The sequence below is a fragment of the Nerophis ophidion genome, linkage group LG09, assembly GCF_033978795.1.
Source record: "Nerophis ophidion isolate RoL-2023_Sa linkage group LG09, RoL_Noph_v1.0, whole genome shotgun sequence".
NCBI classification, from domain to species: Eukaryota; Metazoa; Chordata; class Actinopteri; order Syngnathiformes; family Syngnathidae; genus Nerophis; species Nerophis ophidion.
The window spans coordinates 76,299,371-76,308,224 of record NC_084619.1 but is presented as its reverse complement, the minus strand read 5'-3'; positions in this window follow the sequence as shown (position 1 = coordinate 76,308,224).

The following is an 8,854-nucleotide window of genomic DNA, read 5'->3' as shown; positions in this document are numbered from 1 at the left end:
ACGATGCAAGTAGGGAGGGCGGGGGTGGGGGCTTGGTGGTAGCAGGGGTGTGTATATTGTAGCCCGGAAGAGTTAGGTCTGCATGGGATTCTGGGTAATTGTTCTGGTGTGTTTATGTTGTGTTACGATGCGGATGTTCTCCCGAAATGTGTTTGTTATTCTTGTTTGGTGTGGGTTCAAAGTCTGGCACATATTTGTAACAGTGTTAAAGTTGTTTTACGGTCACCCTCAGTGTGACGTGTGTAGCTGTTGATCAAATATATATTGCAATAACACACGTGCGTCTCACATGGCCAAATGCAACATACAACTGGGCTTGCACGCTGTCAGTTCAGGATGTAGGGGGCGCTAAAGGCAGGGCTATTATGGCACTCCCTGAATATTGTTGATCTGGTAAAACTTGACAGGGGCTTCGAGAGAATTGGTGCCCTGAAATCCAGGGGTCTCCCGGGAAAATTGGGGACGTTGGCAAGCATGAGCTATCAAGTGCCATTCAGATTAAACTCACGGGCCGCACCAACATTAAATTGTCATATCATTAATAACGTCTTGGGGCCGCAATTGGCCCGCGGGCCGAATCTTTGAGACCCCTGATGTATATGTATATATATATATATATATATATACATATGTATGTATTATATATGTATCTGCATAAGTATATATACATATGTATCATATTTATAAATATATGTATCATTGTATTCTTTTAGTATTTCCTATTTACACAAGGTACCAATTTCACTGGTTTTGGGTTTTGTTCTTCATTTATTTAAATCTTTCAGTTTTACTAGGGTGGTGTTGTTCCTCAGGGTTCCATTTTAGGTCCTCTCTTTTTTCATCATTTTGCTATTCAGTTCAGAAAAACTAGTGAGTGGCTCTTATTTTTGCAACACGTTCTTAAAAAAAACACTATAGTCCTGTCATGGAAAAACTTTGACTAGCTTTTTTTCTTTGCAGAAGTTCCCTAAAACAGCAGCGTGTTCATGTAACTGAAAAAAAAATAGAGCAAGGTTGGCATATAGTGAAGGGAGCAAACTGTTTGTTTTTTGGGAACTTACTGCCAAGAACGTCAAACATCCTCTACAGGACTGAAGTGCTCTGTTCTGTTTTTGGAATCTGTTCCAGCGGCAGTAAATATTTAAAAAGTGAGATCAGCCGCCTTCAGCAATGACAACTTGTTCTCCCAGTTTCATGAGTAAGCAGATAACTTTTATTAATGGTTTTACAATTGTCAAGGATGTCAAACTATAACTTTTTTTGGCTTGCTTGTGAAGACTTGTACAAAGCTATCGTGTCAAAATCTGACCATAACACTAGACCGTCACCCCGAAATAAATCACATTTCACATAGCACAATTTACTGCTAAACATTTGTCCTTGCTGTTTTCCTCCATTTTAGAAACCCATATTTTTCGGACTATTTGCGGGAGTGGAATTAAGGGGGGAGGAGTATACTTATAGCTACAATTCACTGAAGTTCAAGTATTTATTTTATTTATATATATAAGATAATATATATAATATATATATATAATATAAGTCCATCCATCCATTTTCTACCGCTTATTCCCTTTTGGGGTTGCGGGGGGCGCTGGTGCCTATCTCAGCTACAATCGGGCGGAAGGCAGGGTACACCTTGGACAAGTCGCCACCTCATCACAGGGCCAACACAGATAGACAGACAACATTCACACTCACATTCACACACTAGGGACCATTTAGTGTTGCCAATCAACCTATCCCCAGGTGCATGTCTTTGGAGGTGGGAGGGGCCTATCCCCAGGTGCATGTCTTTGGAAGTGGGAGGAAGCCGGAGTACCCGGAGGGAACCCACGCATTCACGGGGAGAACATGCAAACTCCACACAGAAAGATCCCGAGCCTGGATTTGAACCCAGGACTGCAGGACCTTCGTATTGTGAGGCAGACGCACTAACCTCTCTGCCACCGTGAAGCCCTATAATATAAGTAATATATATAATATATATATATTACCATGAATTGATTAACGTGGACCCCGACTTAAACAAGTTGAAAAACTTATTGGGGTGTTACCATTTAGTGGTCAATTGTACGGAATATGTACTGTACTGTGCAATCTACTAATAAAAAGTATCAATCAGAAATACTTGAACTTCAGTGAATTCTAGCTATATATACTGTATATATATATATATATATATATATATATATATACTTATATATATATATATATATCCTTTTTTTCCTTTTTTTTTTCTTCTTTGTCATGAAAAAGGGAGGTTTTTGTGGTTGGTGCACTAATTGTAAGTGTATATTGGGATTGAATTTAAAAAAAAATAAATATATTATTATTATTATATATTTTTTTTTCAATAAAAAATTCTTCTGCGGCCCGGTACCAATCGGACCAAGGCCCAGTATTGGGCCGCGGCCCGGTGGTTGAGGACCACTGATCTAAGATGGACTGATGCAAAGTGGAAAAGTGTTCTGTGGTCTGACGAGTCCACATTTCACATTGTTTTTAGAAATATTTGACATCGTGTCATCCGGACCAAAGGGGAAGCGAACCCCCAAAGCATGATGCTACCACCCCCATGCTTCACAGTAGGCATGGTGTTCTTGGGATGGTAGGCATCATTCTTCTTCCTCCAAACACGCCTAGTGGAATTGTGAGCAAAAGTGTCCATGTTGGTGTCATGTGTCCACAAAACTTTGTGCCATGACTCCTGTGGATGATCCAAATGGTCATTGGGAGACTTAACATGTTCTGGTTTAAGCAGGGGAACCTTCCGTGCCATGCATGATTTCAAAGCATGACACATGTCTTAGTGTATTAGCAACAGTCACCATGGAAACAGTGGTCCCAGCTCTTGTCAGGTCATTGACCAAGTCCTGCCGTGTAGTCCTCACCTTTCTTAGCATGATTGAGACCCCAGCAGGTGATATCTTGCATGGGGCTCCACTCCCATTGAGATTGAGCGTCATGTTTAGCTTCTTCCATTTTCTAATGATTGCTCCAACAGTGGACCTTTTTTCACCAAGCTGCTTGGCAATTTCTCCGTAGCCCTTTCCATCCTTGTGGAGTTGTACCATTTTGTCTCTGCTGTCTTTGGACAGCTCTTTGCTCTTAGCTATGCTGAATGTTTGTGTCTTACTGATTGTATGGGGTGGACAGGTGTCTTTATGCAGCTAACCACCTCACACAGGTGCATCTGATTCAGGATAATACAGTGGAGTGGAGGAGGACTTTTAAAGGAACTAACAGGTCTTTGAGGGTCAGAATTCTAGCTGACGGACAGGTGTTCTAATACTTATTTTCAGCTGTATCACACGAATAAATTGTTAAAAAAATCATAGATTGTGATTTTGTATGTTATCTGTCATACAGTGGACATGCACCTACTGTCAACATTTCAGACCCCTCCATGATTTCTAAGTGGGAGAACTTGCAAAATAGCAGGGTGTTCAAATACTTATTTTCTTGACTGTATATATATATATATATATATATATATATATATACACACACACACACACATATGTATATACACTCAACCTATTTGATGACAACACTTCCTCTAAAATACCATTTTTACAAGGCGGGCTTGTGAAAATTACAACTTTTATCAAAATACTGCAAGAATTCTAAGCTTTTCTTGTGAAATTCCAAGTCATTTTTCACAACAAGCTTTTTTTTTTTACATTTGCATAGTTTGTATATTTATTATTAATGTTGTAAATACAAATTTGTATACATCTAGAAAGGGTGGTCCTAAAGAGGTTGATTTACGTGGTGATTTACAAGTTGAAAAATATATTGGGGTGTTACCATTTAGTGGTCAATTTTACGGAATATGTACTGTACTGTGCAATCTACTAATAAAAGTTTCAATCAATCAATCAATTAAAAGGTTGGCCTTTTTTTGGAGGTCTCAAGCAGGTAACAAATACAAGAGTGTGTGTGTGTGTGTGTGTGTGTGTGTGTGTGTGTGTGTGTGTGTGTGTGTGTGTGTGTGTGTGTGTGTGTGTGTGATGGATGTTTGAAATTGTTGAGATATGTTGAAAGTGCCTTGTTTTTTTTGTGTACATTGTTCAATTAAAAAAAACCTTCATGAAACAGTTCTGTAAAGAAGAAATAGTCTTGTGATTAATCCCACACACACACATATATATATATATATATATATATATATATTTTTTTTTTTTTTTTTTTAAATATATATATATATATATTCACACACTAGATGGGGCTTCTAATTTTGATGACAACACTTCTTGTAAAACATCATTTTACCGAGGCGGGCCCGTGACGTCACATCCTGTTTACATTTTGCCCAGAGTGCTAGGCTAACAGTGTTGCTAACCGGACATGGATAAAGGCTCAAAGTATGGCGAAAACCACTACAACTATTCGTCAAAAAGGACGTTTATACAGTTTCCCACTTTGCCGAAGGAGTTAAAAACTTGTAAATAACGTGCAAGACAATGTAAATGAGCTCTGTCTAGTGTAGTCTAGTAGCTAAATGACAAGCTGCTAGCTCGTTGGTTTGCTAGTTTCATGGCGACTTAATGCTGGAACCAACACGGAAGAACAACTTAAGGCAAGTCGTGGATGTTTTCGAAACAAACCTGCCGAGGGGGACTTTTGATACAGCGAAGGAGAATGCAGGAGCAGATCAGCAGACAGCATCACACGGCTAGCTTGTGCTAACGCTAGTGTTGGCTGGAATGTGACGTCATCATAAACGTCTTATAAGTAGACGCAGCATTGGATGCTGTGACGCGAGAAATTGGGTCGCCATCTTGAAGTGGTGATGAGGAGCGGCGAGCAACCTAAACTGAGAGTTGACAGGTAGAAAACAAAGATGGTGTTCAGTGTTTTCTTGCTCAAATGAGTGCTATGTTGAAAATACAAATCAGGGGATTACTTTTCACAAGTAAGATTTAACATTAAAGTACTATTGGTTGTATTTTGTGGAAAGAATATGACCACAGAGTTGAGAAGGAGCAAAGATCTTCAATAGTACTGACCTCGTAGCCGCTAGCAAACAAGAGTATGACCTTAATAGAATTGCTTGTCAATGAAAATAATTCTATTTAAAAATGTCATACTTGAATAAGATGAAGTTGAAATAAATGATGAAGATAAAGATTGTAGGGCTTCACGGTGGCAGAGGGGTTAGTGCGTCTGCCTCACAATACGAAGTTCCTGCAGTCCTGGGTTCAAATCCAGGCTCGGGATCTTTCTGTGTGGAGTTTGCATGTTCTCCCCGTGAATGCGTGGGTTCCCTCCGGGTACTCCGGCTTCCTCCCACCTCCAAAGACATGCACCTGGGGATAAGTTGATTGGCAACACTAAATGGTCCCTAGTGTGTGAATGTGAGTGTGAATGTTGTCTGTCTATCTGTGTTGGCCCTGCGATGAGGTGGCGACTTGTCCAGGGTGTACCCCGCCTTCTGCCCGATTGTAGCTGAGATAGGCACCAGCGCCCCCCGCAACCCCAAAAGGGAATAAGCGGTAGAAAATGGAAGCATTTAAGTCTCACCTTAAAACTCATTTGTATACTCTAGCCTTTAAATAGACTCCCTTTTTAGACCAGTTGATCTGCCGTTTCTTTTCTTTTTCTTCTATGTCCCTCTGTGTATCGGCTGGGGACATCTCTGCGCTGCTGGTCCGCTACCCTTGGGATGGTTTCCTGCTGGCTCCGCTGTGAACGGGACTCTCGCTGCTGTGTTTGGACTGGACTCTCGCGACTGTGTTGTATCCATTGTGGATTGAACTTTCACAGTATCATGTTAGACCTGCTCGACATCCATTGCTTTCCTCCTCTCTAAGGTTCTCATAGTCATCATTGTCACCGACGTCCCACTGGGTCATTATTGTCACCAATGTCCCACTGGGTGTGAGTTTTCCTTGCCCTTATGTGGGCCTACCGAGGATGTCGTGGTGGTTTGTGCAGCCCTTTGAGACACTAGTGATTTAGGGCTATATAAGTAAACATTGATTGATTGATTGATTGATATATATATATGTTATCAATGGTTTGGCGCAGGGCGTGGTTAAAGTTGTTAGTGAGGTTATCAATAGAGCCCACATACTTTGGGAGTGGTGACATTACCGAGGGCAGTAGGTCAGCAAGAGTTGTCCTTGTGGTCATATTAATGTTGCGGCTGCTATAGCAGTTATTATTATTATTAGCTTGACGAACATGCGTCCGAACCTCGAATTTTATAAGGTAATGATCAGACAATACTTTAGTACACGGGAGTATCGTAACTTTGGAAATGGTGATAGCCCTGACAAGCACTAGGTCTATCGTATTACCGTTGCGATGCGTGGGTTAATTTATTATTTGTGTAAGACCACAGCTATCAATTATAGTCTGGAGCGCTACGCACGGAGGGTCCGATGGGGTATTCATATGGATATTAAAGTTCCTCATTATAATTATATTATCGGCGTGCATCACTAGATGAGCAACAAACTCTGAGAATTCATTGTCCGAATAGGGCCCTGGGGGGCGGTAGATAACAGCCAGGTGTAGAGGCAGCGGTGTGACAGACCTCATAGTAAACACCTCAAACGATTTATATGTAATATTTATGTTAGGACTAAGGTTAAAGTTTTTGTTGTATATTAGTGCGACTCCCCCACCCCTTTTAAGGGGACGGGCAATATGCAAATTCGTATAGTTAGGAGGACATGCCTCATTTAGCGTGAAAAAGTCGTCTGGTTTAAGCCAGGTTTCGCTGAGACCGATGACGTTAAGATTGTTGTCTCTGATGATATCATTAACTAACTCTCTCTGATGATATCATTAACTAACAACGTTTTGGGAGACAATGATCTTATGTTTAAAAAAACCTATATTATAGGTAGTGGGCTGTTTTAGGGAATTTTTGATGAAATTATCCGTAGTAGCAATATTAATAATATTGTGTTTATTATGCCCAGTGCACTTAATATAATTATGACCATATCTAGGAATTGATACAACGGGAATTTTCCGATTGTTTTTTTGGTGCTTTGATAAACTGAACACATCATGGTTTGCCAACTCAGTAGAACACATGTTCCGATTGTTTGTTTGTTGCTTTGATAAACTGAACGCATCATAGTTTGCCAACTCAGTAGAACGCATGTCCAACTCTGAAACACTCAAAGCAGAAAAAACGTGTTCTAATTTAACTGACTCCTTACCCAGACCAGTAGTCTCGCATCTTCCATTTAAATCCGGCTTCAGGATGGAGGGAAGTGGTGTTCTGTGGGGATTAGCCTATAGCTTTGTTTTTAGCCCTGCTCGGCATCCGTGTTTCCGATCACACCGCTGGCGTCTGCTCCGTAGACGGCCTCCGCTGCTACTATACTCCCCTGCTTCACAGGCCGCTGGATGTAGCCGGCGAAGTATTCCCGTGCTAGTTAGCAGGTCTAGCAAGCACGCGTCTATCAGTCCAAAACAGCCAGATCTGTCCACATCCAGAAGTGTCTGGCGGTCGTAAGTGATCACGGAGTGACCACGATTTGAGCCAGCCATGAAGTTTGCAGAATTGTCTGGTAATTCTGCCAAAGGTTCCATATTTAGCAAGAGCTCCGCGATGTTGCAGCCCCGTCCGGGCGCCGCCATCTTGGACCTGGAATGAGCGAAACTTCCCAAAAATATGTGTGCCAAGTTTGTACCAACCAAGTATTGAGCAAAGGCTGTGAATACTTATGTCTATGCGCCATCCATCCATCCATCCATCCATCCATCTTCTTCCGCTTAACTGAGGTCAGGTCACGGGGGCAGCAGCCTAAGCAGGAAAGCCCAGACTTCCCTCTCCCCAGCCACTTTGTCCAGCTCTTCCCGGGGGATCCCGAGGCGTTCGTAGGCCAGCCGGGAGACATAGTCTACCCATCGTGTCCTGGGTTTTCCCCGTGGCCTCCTACCGGTGGGACGTGCCCTAAACACCTCCCTAGGGAGGCGTTCGGGTGGCATCCTGACCAGATACCTGAACCACCTCATCTGTCTCCTCTCCATGTGGAGGAGTAGCGGCTTTACTTTGATCTTCTCACCCTATGTCTAAAGGAGAGCCCCGCCACCCTGCGCAGGAAACTCATTTCGGCCGTGATCTTGTCCTAACCCAAAGTTCATGACCATAGGTGAGGATGGGAACGTAGATCGACCGGTAAATTGATAGCTTTGCCTTCTTCACCACAAGGGATCAATATAGCGTCCCCATTACTGAAGACGCCGCACCGATCCGCCTGTCCATCTCACCATCCACTCTTCCCTCACTCATGAACAAGACTCCGAGGTACTTGAACTCCTCCACTTGGGGCAGGGTCTCCTCCCCAAACCCGGAGATGGCACTCCACCCTTTTCCAGACAAGAACCGTGGACTCGGACTTGGAGGTGCTGATTCTCATCCCAGTCGCTTCACACTCGGCTGCCAACCGATCCTATGAGAGCTGAAGATCCTGGCCAGATGAAGCCATCAGGACCACATCATCTGCAAAAAGCAGAGACCTAATCCCGTGGCCACCAAACCGGAACCCCTCAACGCCTTGACTGCGCCTAGAAATTCTGTCCATAAAAGTTCTGAACAGAATGGGTGACAAAGGGCAGCCTTGGCGGAGTCCAACCCTCACTGGAAACGTGTCTGACTTACCACCGGCAATGCGGACCAAGCTCTGACACTGATCATACAGGGAGCGGACCGCCACAATCAGACAGTCCGATACCCCATACTCTCTGAGCACTCCCCACAGGACTTCCCAAGGGACACGGTCGAAAGGCTTTTCCAAGTCCACAAAGCACATGTAGACTGGTTGGGCAAACTCCCATGCACCCTCAAGAACCCTGCCGAGAGTATGGAGCTGGTCCACAGTTT